Here is a 15,481-nt window from a genome sequence, read left to right on the forward strand (position 1 = left end):
TGTCGAAACTGAACGCAATGGTAGCAGAGAGGCACTTGACATGTAGTTTAGGGAGGATCTGCAGTTCATATTCAACCTGCACCCCCCTGAGCCACCAGCCACCACCGGCCGAACCGCCGGCCCCAGCGCTGCCTCGCCGCCCCGAAACAACTCCCCACCGCCGGTCCGCCGCCGCCCCGGCCAGCCCTATAGGCCCCCGCCCCCACCCTGAACCCTAAGATAGATAGTGGGGTACCGCTCCGGCGAGCCCCCGTCCCCGCTGCGGGTGGTTCTTCCTTAACTCCGGCGAGCCCCCCACCCCCTGAAAATCGACTGACCCAAAAGTCGATTCAGTCGACTGAAGTGTAGCTAAATCGGAGCAGAGCAGTAGCACGAGCGAGGGGGAGAGCAGCAGCAGCAGCGCGAGCGAGCGAGCGAGAGCCGGAGCAGCATCTGGGGGAGCGAGCGATCAAGCGAGAGCCGGAGCAGTAGCAGCAGCAGCACGAGTGAGCGAGCGAGAGCCGGAGCAGCAGGAGCAGATCCGGCTGGTATGGACGCCGCTGCCGAAGGGGCCTCACACTGGGAGAGAGCCGCCGTGGAGATGTCTCCCGCGGTGCCGGCTTCAAGGTAGCCGCTCCATGGGGGTGCGGGATGGAGCATCGCCGGCGCCGGGAGGTCGAGCTAAGCAGAAGGTGCGATGCGATGAGTGTACAACCTCTTTGGTGGCGCCAAGTAGGCCTCGGCTTCGTCCGAGGAGTCGGTGAGGATGCTGCGGTTCCGGTGGAGTAGGTTAAGGCGGCGCTGTTGGGATGGTGCAGCCGTGATAGACAAGGCGATCGTCGGAGCAGCTCCTTGGAGGTGGAGGATGGGGCGGCTGAACCGGCGGGACGATGAGTGGACGACAGATCCTCATCCGGGGAGGTGGACGAGGGACGTCGAGCTGTTGCGTTGGATGAGGTCGTCACGGAAGAGGCTCCGGCTGGGCAGCGGTGAGGTGGCAGACGGAGGAGGGTGGGGTTTCGTGGCTAGAGCAGAGAGGTTATGGCGGCCTGGGATTTCGACTGGCAAAAAGGAGGAGATGGGAGGGGTGAACCATGACTTAGGGACGCGCTTGTCCAAAATGTAGGGTGTGTTACAAAAGTACCCCCCACCGATTTGAACTAGTAGCCCTTTCGGCTCAGGGTTAGAAGGGGGATTTCGCGTGTCGGGATTTGGCAGCTGGAGGGAGTTTTCGCGCGCGTTGTAATTTCGGGATAGCAAGGCGCGGGTTGTGAATGCGCCAGTTTTGGGAGCACGATATCTGAATTTTCGGGATATAACAAGGCGCGTGTTGAATTTTAGGGACAAGCCCAACGTGTAGAATTGTACTTGTACGTACCAAATCAATTTGCACTTCCCTGATACGTGTCCGTCGTATCTATAATTTTTGATTGTTCCATGGCAATATTCTACAACTTCCGTATACTTTTGGCAACTTTTTATACTATTTTTGGGACTAACATATTGATCCAGTGCCCAGTGCCAGTTCTTGTTTGTTGCATGTTTTTTTGTTTCGCGGAAAATCCATATCAAACGGAGTCCAAACGGGGTAAAAACTGACGGAGATTTGTTTTGGAATATTTGTGATTTTTGGGAAGAAGAATCAACGCGATACGATGCCCGAGGGGGCCACGAGGCAGGGGGCGCGCCCCAGGGGGTCAGGTGCGCCCTGGACCCTCGTGGCCACCCCGTAAGGCGGTTGGAGCCCTTCTTTCGCTGCAAGAAAGCTAATTTCCGAGTAGAGATCGTGTCCAAAATTCAGCCCAATCAGACTTACGGATCTCCGGTTATAAAAGAAACGGTGGAAGGGCAGAATCCAGGACGCAGAAACAGAGAGAGACAGAGAGACAAATCCAATCTCAGAGGGGCTCTCGCCCCTCCCACGCCATGGAGACCATGGACCAGAGGGGAAACCCTTCTCCCATCTAGGGAGAAGGTCAAGGAAGAAGAAGAAGGAGGAGGGAGGCTCTCTCCCCCTCGCTTCCGGTGGAGCCGGAACTCCGCCGGGGGCCATCATCATCACCGCGATCTTCACCAACACCTCCGCCATCTTCACCAACATCTCCATCACCTTGCCCCCTCTATCTACATCGGTCCACTCTCCCGCAACCCGTTCTACCCTCTACTTGAACATGGTGCTTTATGCTTCATATTATTATCCAATGATGTGTTGCCATCCTATGAGGTATGAGTAGATTTTCGTTGTCCTATTGGTGGTTGATGAATTGCTATGATTGGTTTAATTTGCTTGTGGTTATGTTGCTGTCCTTTGGTGCCCATCATATGAGCGCGCGCGTGGATCACACCATAGGGTTAGTTGTATGTTGATAGGACTATGTATTGGAGGGCAAGAGTGACAGAAGCTTCAACCTAGCATAGAAATTGATGCATACGGGATTGAAGGGGGACCAATATAACTTAATGCTATGGTTGGGTTTTACCTTAATGAACATTAATAGTTGCGGATGCTTGCTAATAGTTCCAATCATAAGTGCATATAATTCCAAGTCAGGGATGACATGCTAGCAGTGGCCTCTCCCACATAAAACTTGCTACCGGTCTAGTAAGTAGTCAATTGCTTAGGTACAATTTCGCAACCCTTATCACCACTTTTCCACACTCGCTATATTTAATTTATTGTTTCTTTATCTAAACAGCCCCTACTTTTTATTTACGCGCTCTTTATTATCTTGCACACCTATCTAAATACACCTACAAAGTACTTCCAGTTTCATACTTGTTCTAGGTAAAGCGAATGTTAAGCGTGCGTAGAGTTGTATCGGTGGTCGATAGAACTTGAGGGAATATTTGTTCTACCTTTAGCTCCTCGTTGGGTTCGACACTCTTACTTAGCAAAAGTGGCTACAATTGATCCCCTATACTTGTGGGTTATCATTCCCTCAACCAAAAAGAAAATGAAAAAAATAAAACTATTCACACCTCACAAAGAGAGAGTCTTGCCCTATTTTACTATAAAAATGCTATTCAAAGCTACTCCCTCCTTCCATCTATATAGGGCCTAATGCGTTTTTCGATGCTAACTTTGACCAAATATTAGAGCAATAATATATGACATGCAACTTACACAAAGCACACCGTTAAATTCGTCTGTGAAAGGTTCTTTCAATGATATAATTTTCACATTGTGTATGTCATGTACTATTAATCTTTTCAATAGACAAAGGCGGTCTTAAAAAATGCATTACGCCCTATATAGATGGAAGGAGGGAGTATGAATCCATGTTATGTCCAAATCATTTTTTCCCTTGCTATATAATGCATGTAACCTACTCATACCAACATTTTAGTGCATTCCAAATGTCTATACTACCACTGCAATTCGAACTGAATTTGAATTTGTTTCTCTATTTCAATAAGAATCTACAATCATGATTGTTGCCAACTTCAACCATCATTCGTGTATTACCTTAATAACACACCACATGATTACTATAGAGATAGATATGAACTATGTGTACTACATGAACTCAAATTCTATTTTTTGAATACACTTGATGTTGATTCCAAATAATAGTACATTTGATGTACTAACTATATATTCATAATCTAAACCATGTTCCATACGTGTACACCGTGTTTATCACACATAGTATAGTGCCCCGCCCCCTACATTATGACAAGTATTTAGACCTGAGCTGCAAAAGCCACACATTAGCCCAAATTATGATCAATGTTCTATATATTATATGTAGTACTAGCAAGATGCCCATGCGTTCAACAGAACATCAACATGATCAAGGGGAGGCCTAATTTGCAAATATGGAGAGGGGTGTGGGTATCTTTTTTCAAAATTGCCATAGTTTCCTTCCTATCGTTAGATATAAATCGGACGGCCTATATTGCAGGATGGCAGGCACACCATCATCAACAACTCCGTTTTTTATAAGAGTAGAGATAAAATATATTATATGTAGTATAACATGTTCATAACCACACCATGTGTATCACCGTTATATATATTCACACATGCGTCGGTTTAAAACACTATGATAAATTCTTCAAATATCCGAATTCGCTTTTTATAATGAAGTATGGTCTCTATTCGTCTTTTACACCCACACAATCCTCTTATCTTTGTAGCTAGCTAGCGCTAACTTTCTCTTGTGCAATCACACGCCCGCATCCCTCTCACCCTCCCTCAGCATTCTCTAGCTCCATCGCGCAAATTCGTCTTTTCACTTTAGGTCGTTCACCCACGGTGTGTGTAGCCCCCCCCAGCTCCTTATGTATGGCACACATCGATCGATATGCCTCTCTAGCCAGGTGTGCCTAGCACAAACACAAGATTCCCCTCCTCTCTTATCACCGTCCATGCCTCACTCCCACCACTCTTTTCATCGATCTTGTACTCGCACACTCCTTCCCCCTCGATATAGTATGACTCTCGCACCACCTCCTAGATGCATCCCTCTCTCTCTATCCTTCTCCCCGTGCCTCATTTGCTTCTAACACACACATGCATGTATACCGATCTATCTCCCAACATATACCTAGGTCGACTTCAACTATTCCCCCCCCCTCGATCGACGTACCTCACAAGTTATGTCTCTCCTTTCTCTGACAAATGACGATTGATCTTCCTATGTAGTTATGTCTGCTTACCACAGCCATATCGTCCCCCCTCATCATTCGTGCATGCCTCCTGACCCGTCTCTCACACGCACGTGCACAGACAGGCAGCCATCCCCTCTCTTATTGATATTGCAGGCGTGCCCTCCGGTTGTCTAGCAAGCCTATCCCACCATTTGTTAGAAGCAACTCCACTACCACCCCCTCCAACACTCTAGCTCTGCCTCTCTCCCAACCTTATTCCTCTCTGACACATATGCATGGATGCCGATCGATCTCCCTTAATACATGAGGTAGGACTCTCTCCTCCTCCACACATATACCAGCCATTGTACCTCTATAGATAATTAGGCCTCCCCCCACCACACACCGATAGTCGAGCGCTGTAGGTAGGTATCCATGCCACAGAGACAAACTGCACCTGTCCCCTCTCTCATTCTAGTAGGCCAGCCACTCTATATCTTTGACGTGGGCACACACAAATTCGATGGCATTCTTTATCGACCGCGCACGCACACAGACACATCATCCCTCTCTCCGATTCTATGGACACCTCAAGTCGATGATACCTCCACTCTCTTCTCGTGGATCGCCCCCTCTCTATATATGATATATCCAGGACTCTATTTCACACACATTGCATATGTTACATTTTTTGATTGACCCCCCCCCCCCCAAAAAACTCTCACGAACCCACACACTATATCTCTCTACGTTTGTATCTCTCTCACACAACCCCACGTAGGTGGTGTATGTATACAAGAAAAGAATAGGTGCACCGTGCATGTACTCACGCTTCGTGCCCAGCCACACCCGCGCGGGTACACGGTGGAGCTCATTTCCGTACGAAATGGCAGCCCACGTACTAATTTCAACGCGTGTAGCGGTTTTTTACCTACGGAGGTCGTGTACCACGCGTGCACGAAACAAAGTTTGACTTGATGCGTTGGCGCGTTATTTTTAAATAAAGTTATATCTCTCAATGGCACGTACACAGAATATAAAACGATTTTTATGGAGAAAAGGTAGTCCGCTCCACTATATACAATGGAGCCTCCCTGCCTGGTTTGTCTCTCTTCACAGTATCTCACACAAGGCTGCGGTGGCCTCTCTCTCTCTCTCACCGTTGGTCACTGATCCGGCCGCATCCCGTCCGCCGGCGGAAAGGGAGGACGTGCATCGTTTCTCCGTTCGAGGGCGCCGAGGCAGCACGTCCCGATCTGCGGTACAAGCCATTCTCTCTGACCAAGCTCCGGCGCGGTAGGGCATACGCCACCTGCTCGCTACCGCAGTATGGGAAGATTCCGCCCGCCGCCGCTCACCTAGTTACATCCCGACGACCTCCAGGTATCCCCTCCGGCCTTGCTCCACTGCCCGTCTTCCCACGTCGCTGCATGTGGATCTTCCATAGTTCTTTCCACAAAACATAGCTCGTCCGGTGTACTTTCCATATTGCAATCTCGTCCTCACACCGTTTTAGACAAACACAACCGTGTTGTTATCTTCCCTTAGGACAAGGAATATGCTTCTTTTTTGTCATCGCAACTGTCATCAACAATATTTGTCTTTTTACAAATTTCAAATGGGCATATAGAGTGTAGATTCACTCATTTTGCTTCGTATGTGTACTCCCTCCGTTCCTAATTATTTGTCTTTCTAGAGATTTCAACAAGTGACTACATACGGAGCAAAATGAGTGAATCTACACTCTAAAATATGTCTATATACATCCGTATGTAGTAGTCCATTTGAATCTCTAAAAAGACAAATATTTGAGTAGTCACTCGTTGAGATCTCTAGAAAGACAAATACTCCGTAGTATATTTTAGAACCGAGGGGGTAGTGCACAGCCGCATGGGAGACTCAGACCGGTCATTGCGCCGCATTAATAGTGAGTAATGAGCAGCCAAATCATAAGCCCCAACTTTCCCACTGTAAGTTGGTCGGAAGAAGCAACCATCAATACGCTCTTCTTTGAATCCGATCATACTACATCCGTCACTGTTTATAGAGTGCGCTTCAGAAAAAAAGAAAATCTCTGGGACCAAGGCGACTAGCGATCGGCCTGAAAAATAGCATTGGTAGTTATAGCACCGCGTCTATTACTAGAGGAAATAATGCGTACACACATGCGTGCAGTGCTTCCACCCCGGGTATACACATGCATGCACTTACTCCACTCCGTAGTACTACATCGAGAGAAAATTGTGGTTACCACGCCCTAATTAATTGAGCATTAAACCAAACACGTATATATTCTCTCTGGTGGTGGAAATGCATCATAATGAAGCGCGACCTGTAAACTGTGACGGAGGGAGGAGTAGTATGAAGGTGCAAAACCATGTACGCGTATGGCCAGTCGGTCAAGGCACCTCCTCTTGTCATATCACTGACATGTGGGACCGGAGTGTGAGCAAACCGATCTCAATTGACGGCAAAATGGCCAACCCGCCATTCCCTGAGAGAGACGAGGAGCGAGAACACACAGACGGGCTTGCACGGAGGCCAAGATATATTCGAGCATGGTCGACCGATATCATCATTACATGTTGGGCTACCGTTTTCCGCCCTTCTCTGGAATAATGTGTACTTTATCAGAGATAAAAAAGAGTACAGAGGCTCCACCATGCGGTTCTAGTAGTACTACTACTCATACTACTAAACCTTGCGCTTGGCTCTTCGCCTCTTCGTGAAGTCGAACAATGATGGTACTCCGCATGTTCGGTACTACAGTGTATGCCACTGGCAATCTGACACCAAATGAACTGATGCATTTCCACCGCCTTGGCGAGGGTACATTACATTAGTCAAAAGGCGTAAGCGAGCTTCACCTTGTCCTGCAAGCTTCTCCTCGTTTTGCGAGTTGACGGGACACACCAACAAGTAGTGCTAGTCCATACTCCTTCCTTTCCAGTTAATATGGCTTAATCTTTTTTGCGGGTAAATGAGAGAGCTTTATTCATATATAAGCATTCTTAGGATGATCAGCCAAGACACTGGTCACTAGGAAGCGAGGTACCCCACAAAAAAAGAAGTAGGAAGCGAGGTGTTTCATCAAGCCAGCTCTTCGCCACATTGAAAGCGCAGCAAGCACGGTCCGCAGAAAGATGCGCCGCAAGGTTTGCTGAGCTGTTTACATGCTGAATAACAAAAAAAGAGGAAATATTACCGAGTAGGATATGAGCCAGAATTAAGCGAGAATTGTGGCGAGTGTTCCATGCAATCAACTTCCATTATCACATGCGAGAACCCTCGAAGAGAAACAAATGTGTTGAAGATTGCTTTATCACATTTTAAAAATATAATAAGAGTGCAGACGCTCCTCCATACGGTTCCTAGTACTCCCTCCGGTCCTCATTAGTCTGCGTTCTAGAAAAATACCTCTATAGACTATAGTAGTAGTACTAGTACTAGTAAACTTTGCGCTTGGTTGTTCGCCTCTTCGGGAAGTGCAACAATAATAGTACTAGTATAGTGTATGCTTCTGGCAATCTGACACCGAATTAACTGTTGCACGTCCACCGCCTGAGCGAAGGAGAGCTTGCATTAGTCAAAAGTTTCTCCTTGTCCTACGAGCCACCGCGTGCAAGCTTCTCCCATCCTCCAAGCTTCTCCTCATTCGGCAAGTTGACGGGACACAGCAAAGTAATGCTAGTCCATACTGCCTCCTCTCCGGTTAATATGGCTTAATTCCAAACGAGATAAATACACTATCTGTCACTGTATATTCGTAAAAATACGATCAATGGACTTCATAATACACTCATATCGCTCAATATATACATTTTTCGGTGTTTATATGGTCACTAGCTCACTCTGGCTGAGTATGTGTTTGCATGCACGTGTAGGTTGAGCACTTGAGCGTGACCGTGTGTGTTCCGTCGTGTGCTCGGACATGCATGCATTAGGGCGTCGCACGCGTTTTTGCGTCCATGTGTACGTGTGACTATTGCATACATGTAGGGGGAGTACGTGTAGGGGCCACTAAAGGAGCAGTCCAATCACATAGTAAGTTAGTCGGAAGAAACAACCATCATTTCACTCTTCAATGACACGTACGCAATATAAAATGGTTGATATGGAGAGAAAAAGAAAACCACTATATATACACTAGCAGGAGCCTAAGCTACAAGCCTGCTTGCTTGGGTTGCTCTCTTCACAAGCATAGAACAACGGTGGCCACACCGCTAGTCACATATCCGACCTGATCCCGCAGTTGGGGGAAGGGAACAATGTTCTGTGTAGAAGCGGTCGACATCGGCGAGGGAGAAAATCCATAGTCGGTGCGTCCCAATCGGGGGTCACCGCGGTATGGGCCGATGCCGCGTCCCAACCTCCCTTCTAGCTACAGCCCGACGACCGTTTCAAAAATATTAGTGCATGTCAACAAAAATTATACTAGTATCGCTGTTCCGTTTAAAAAAAGCATATAAGCTGTTACTTCTTACCCAAAGGATCTTTATATCCAACAGACACAAAATATCCATTCGACTGTTCAAAATTACTTTCAGCGCTGATTTGATGTCGAGGTAATTGCTGCATCGCCACCAAAACCCACCATCTCTTAAGCTAAAGTAGACCGAACTAACCCCTATATTAGCATATTACTAAGATAAACCGAAGGCACTGTATAATCATTTAGGACGCGAGCTTGTCAATCTGAATGTGGAGGGACACCAGCTTAGCCCCGGCCAGCAGCTTGGGCAGAAATGTGAAGAATGTCAGCTCCTTCACGGCGACGTCGTTGGGATCCCTACTGCTTGTCACCTCCATTTCCACCTTGACGGCGTCGGTCCTGCCTTTGGGCTCCCTAGGCGGGCCGTTCGCCCACAGCTTGGCCACGTAGTGCGGCAGTGGGGACGCCCCCGCTCTGATGCAGACGAGCGACACCGCGATAGGCGCGCCGATGTTGAGCATGCTGCCGACCAGGAAAAAGGCGCAGCCGTCCTCCTCCGTGAACAGCAAGAGCCGTGGCTCTGACAATGGCACTTGCAGCTGGAGCGCCTTGCCGTACTAGATCCTGTGCACGGGCATGGGATGCACGGTGCTGATGTGGTGGGAGAGCACCGGCGGCGGGCCTTCGTAGCCGCAGACGGGCATGGGGCATTTGCAGGCCGCGAGCGGACACACGCTCTGGTGATCAGCGAGCTTGTGGTAAGTGACGTAGAGCCCACAGCCTTCGTGCGGGCACTCCATCCTCACCGAGGAGGGGACGGCGTCCACCGCCGTGTTCCGCACGTCGAAGCCACCACCGCGCTCGCACTTCTGGCACTGCCGCTGGTTCCCGGGGCGCTCGACGCGGTAGTCTGCGCAAGCCAGAAACATGCACCTTGCTCGATCAGCCGAACGGACGAGGTGTATTTGAACCTCATACACTGGAGGCTTCAAGGGGCAGAGGCACAAGGGGCAGTGGAGCAAGGTGAGGTCCATCGAGACCATAGAGAGCTCCATCGTCGGGACCTGTTCCGTCTGCATGATCTCGCCCTCCTCGTGCACAACCATCTCTCACTTTATTAGGGCCGGGGCATTACAAAGCTTTACCGTCACATATTCATACTACTTCAAGGTGCATTAAATCAACACATGCAAGTATCAAAAGGAGAGTCACGACATGCATGCATGCGTTGTAATTAATGCATCGGTAAACACAAATTTTTGAAATATATCGAGTGCAGTGCTTTTATGTGTCGCGTCAACTCGTACAAGACCGAGAAGTTTGATTACTACAACGCCCTCTCGCCTTAACCGCACCTGCCTTTGGCTGCATGACAGGTGGGCCACCGACCTGTTGGGCCCACCTGTCGTGGATGCAAAGGCAGGAGCACTAAATCAATGAAGCTGCGTCCCTCCCTCGCCCATGAGCGTGGTGGCTGGCAGGACTAGGAGAAGCTTTCGTTCGCTACACGCTCTCCCTCCCGTACGCGATGGACATGCAGCAGTTCAATCGGTGTCAGATGGCCAGAAGAATACTGTAGTACTCCTCCACTTCAGTAGTACTCCCGAAGAGGTGAAGAGCCAAGCGCAGCCCGGACGCTCGTGTGGCAGTTTCATGTGTAGAGTAGTCTAGGATAGCGTGTACCATGCATGTAAGCTTAAAATCGTTGGGGTCGGCTCCATGCTATATTTTTTTGATTAAAATAATCTTCTGGCCCTACCTGTCATCCTGGTGATTCTAGTTTGCACGCTCATCTGGTCAAGACAGGAATATATATTTTAATTTGTGGTGGGGTAAATGTTAGAGGTTTCAGCAAATGGAGTATTGTACACTGCGGGTCTTTCAGCCAAGTTTAGAGGCAATCATGTGGGGCCATTGCTATGATGTGTCGCGTCAACTCGTACAACGAGGAGAAGCTTGATTTTACTACTACATGCCTTCTCCCACGCCCATGCGCACGGTGGCTCGCAGACGAGGACAGGCTTTTGCTTATAGTACTATAACAAGCTATCCCTCCCGCTCGCGGTGGATGGACATACAGTAGTGGATTCGATAATGTAGAAGCAGTAGTAGTAACATCATTGTTCGTCTTCTCGAAGAGGCGAAGAGCCAAATGCAAACCGAACGTGGCAATTGCGAACCTTGGAGAACGCATATAGCCAAGCTCTTGCATGAGACAAAATTGCTATGTGAGCCCACTATTGTAGTACTCCCTCCGTCCGGAAATACTTGTCATCAAAATGTCAGGACCCTGATCCTAAGTCACACCGATCTAGCATGTAACACATCATATCACTTTGCGGCCTCACGCACGGGATTCCCATGGGTGCCACCTTACCTGGCGCGGGACTGTTTGCGCCTTTTGGGTCACGTATATGATAGTGTCGCTAGTATCCATATGACAGAGAACCCGGGCCGACATGACTAGTCGTGAACCCAAAGTGGCGCTAACTTACGGGGACAGGCATACATGAACCAGCATCGAACGTGTTGGTCATCAGCGTGTGAATCCGGGCTGTAGCAACTGGGCTAACAGGACTCCGGGAACCTGGGCTGTAGCAGGCTAGCAGGACTCCGGAAGTCACCGCGTGACATTTCCCCAAAGGGACAGACACAGGAACGGAGTGGATCACATGCCGGCCAGTCTAAGTATTCCGGAGTAGTAGTAACTGGGCTAGCAGGACTCTGGTGAACCGGGCTGTAGCAGACTACCATGGCTCAGTGGAAGCACTAGACTACATTTCCCCATGAGAGAGGCTACCAAGGACAAACAACTAGGTTGTTGGATCCCACACATACCAAGCATTTCAATCATACACTCAATATGTCCGATATGTGTAAATACAACATGGCATCACAACAAAACTCTACAACTCAAAGTATTTATTCATTAGGCTCCAAAGAGCCAGATATTACAAACATGGGTCTGATGACCCAACATTCAAGTCATACAAGAACCAAGCACATGCGGAAGCTTATCTTGTGTGAGTACAGACAACTACAAATGAAAAGGGCTGAGAAGCCTGACTATCTACAAGACCCTGCCGAGGGTACAAGATCGTAGCTGAGGTAACAAGCTAAACGCCGAAGTCCACGCGGAACTACTAGTGAGACTGAAGTCTCTCTACAAAAACATAAATTAAGCAAACGTGAGTACAAATGTACCCAGCAAGACTTACATCAGAACTATCTACATATGCATCTGTATCAACAAAAGGGGTGGTGGAGTTTAACTGCAGCAAGCCAGCTTTGACTCGATGGCTATGCTAAACTACGACTTCAAGTAACTCTTTTGAGGTGGCGCACACGAGTCCACATATTCACCAAATCAATACACCACTATGGATCAGCTCCCGTCTCCCTACGAGAATGCCATCCATAGCACTCACGCTTATCTTGCACATTTTAGAGTATCCACTTTCACTTGTCTATGAACTGCACAGGCAACCCAGAAGTCCTTTACCGCGGACACGGCTATTCGAATAGATGATGTTAACCCTGCAGAGGTGTACTTCTTCACACACGCTCTCGCCACTTACCACCAAGTACACGCCGTGTATCTCGGCAACCTTCAAGCGGAAGCCTGGCGAGGGAGTCGGCCACGACCTAACTAACCACACAAGTCTCTCATCCAGGTTTATCGCCTATTCGGGTTCCATCCGCAAGGAGATCCGGCTGGGGTGTCGCTCACGGCCCCAAATGATGTGTACAGGGTTCCAAGCCCAGCAAACGGGCGGTGCTTGGCGTACCCGGCCACGGTGCCTAGTCTGTCCCAAGCCCACCTGTACCGGGTGCCACTTGGTAGACTACTAACACTACCTACAAACACCAGAAACTAGTTGCAACTCCTGCACAGAGATCAGGTTGATTAATAAGTCAAGAGAGCTTGGAGTGCCCGGAGCCCAATGTGTGGTAGTAGCTGTTCATGGATCACAAACACAGAACTCAGTTCCTGAGGACGGTTTCAATGAGACAACCCACCATGTACTCCTACATGGCCTCTCACCGTTACCTTTACCAAATCGTGTTCACACACTCAGCTCTCAACAGTAAGACATGTTCACCACATTCCAATTCATCCCCGACAAATCAGACCTGACTCAACTCTAAGTAGTAGCAGGCATGACAACAAGCATGAATGAGTAGGCACACCAGGGCTCAAACAAATCCTACTCATGCTAGTGGGTTTCATCTATTTACTGTGGCAATGACAGGTCATGCAGAGGAAAGGGGTTCAACTATCGCTGCATGTAACAGTTGAATCGCTGTTGTCCTAATGCAGTAAAAGAGAGCAGGAGCGAGAGAGTGGGATTGTATCAGAATGAACAAGGGGTTTTTGCTTTCCTGGCACTTTTGAAGATAGTATAGTTCTTCATCGGTGTCGTCGAACTCATCCTCGGAACCGCGTCTACTGAGAGGGGACACAAAATTGGCAAACAAGGAGGAACACAATCAATGCAATGCAACAATTATGATGCATGATTATGACATGGCAATATGATGTGATTTGGCCTAATGCTACTAGCAACACAATTAAGTGTAGTTGGTTTCACTACAAAAAAATACACTTCCGCGATGATACGTTTTGTCACAGTAGGTCGCGTTTTTTGTCATGCATGTACATCCATGACGATTTTATGACAGAATCAATATAGTGATACCTGTGCTGTCGTAGAAGTGTTCCATGACATCACCAAAATTATCATCACGGAAGTGTCCACTTCCATGACGATAAATCGCGCGTCACAGAAGTGCTTTCGTCAAGGGTGACCGACACGTGGCATCCACCGTAACGGAACGCCGTTAAGCTATCAGGCCGGGTTTTGGATCCGATAACCCGTTAACAGCCCCGACCAATGGGAAATTTCCACGTGTAAAATTCTTATTGGCCGGACGAAACACGTGTCAGCTCGTCAGTGGGTCAGATAGGCGCCTATGATATGTTGACACGTGCCACAGCCCACCACTGGCCCATTTAGCTTACAAAGCGGCCCATTTGACTTGGTCAAAAGTTAATGGGCTAGCCCATGAAAAGTCTGTTAACGGTCTCTTTGCAAATAGCCCATTTTACAGCCTGTTAACTCACGGCCGGTTAGGCCCTAAAGGAAATCGGCCCAACAACGTCATGTGGGCCGTCGAATATAACACCAGCCCATTTCACTTTCGGCCCATGTATGGCCCACGACGTCTTTCGTCCCATATGAGGCCTTCGTATCTTTGGCCCTTTACAGGCCCACGGCGACTCTAGCCCATAATGTATAGTAATTTTCTTTATACCCGTTAACGGTCCGTGATTTACATGGGCCGTTTCCAGCCCGTGTTAGCTTTCGGCCTATTGACGACCCATACGTTCTTGGGCTCCTTTCGGCCCTCGATTACTTCCGGCCCGTTACTGGCCTGTTCCCCTAATGGGCCAAATTCGGCCCATGGCAAGAGTCAGCCCGTTACTGGCATGTTCCCCTAATGGGCCAAATTCGGCCCATGGCAAGAGTCGGCCCGTTACTGGCTTGTTACCCTAATGGGCCAAATTCGGCCCATGGCAAGAGTCGGCCCGTTTTTGGCCTGTTAACCCGTTGTGCCGTTTCCAGCCCGTCCTATATTCTGGCCCATTAACGACCCGTTATGCCTGTGACAGAATTAAGCCTTTGCTGTCCTATGGCCTGTTAACGGCCTATTACCATGCTGGGCCAATACCAATTACGCCCGATTACGGCCCATGTAGACCCATTTATCCGACGGCCCGAGGCCCACCGATTACAGGCCCATTTATCGACGGCCCGTAGGAGACCCATGGATCCTACGGCCCGTATATGGCCCATGGTAGTTGCGGCCACTAGCAAACCAGGGAAAAAGAAGATTAGGAAATAAATAAGGCTGAAAGTAACGCTAGGCTATTAAGGCGATTGCACAGATTACATCCACTCAGCATCAAAGATCGCCACCAGTGTAAATATAGGGAACACCCTACACTATACAAAAAAGGCTTGCTGTTTTCTTCAGCCGGTGGCTGCACGTTAAGAATAAATTTTGTATCGCACCAAAACAAATTACAACTATATAACAAAAGGAAGGTTGGCATAAAACTTACCAGTCTAGCAGATAAATGCACCACCAGAAGTTCAGAAGCTCAGTTCATTTGACCTGACTGTTACGTTTTCATGTTGTATTGTCCGATGGAGCACCATAACCCTCGCCTTCATTTCCCCTAGGCTCCTGAACAACATAGAAAATGTCTGATAGTCTGGTTTCAAAACCATGCATATCTTGACGACATTGAGCAATGTTTTTCATTGTTTCACAAAGGGTCTTTGAGCTTGCATATCTTGATCATGAGGCAGTTTGGACGATATTGCCTTAACAACCAACCCAATATTATGCAGGAACGTGCTTTTGGCACTGTTAGTGGACAGGTACTGACCCACTACAGCAAGAGCTGAC

This window comes from Aegilops tauschii, chromosome 1 (assembly GCF_002575655.3).
Source record: "Aegilops tauschii subsp. strangulata cultivar AL8/78 chromosome 1, Aet v6.0, whole genome shotgun sequence".
NCBI lineage: Eukaryota > Viridiplantae > Streptophyta > Magnoliopsida > Poales > Poaceae > Aegilops > Aegilops tauschii.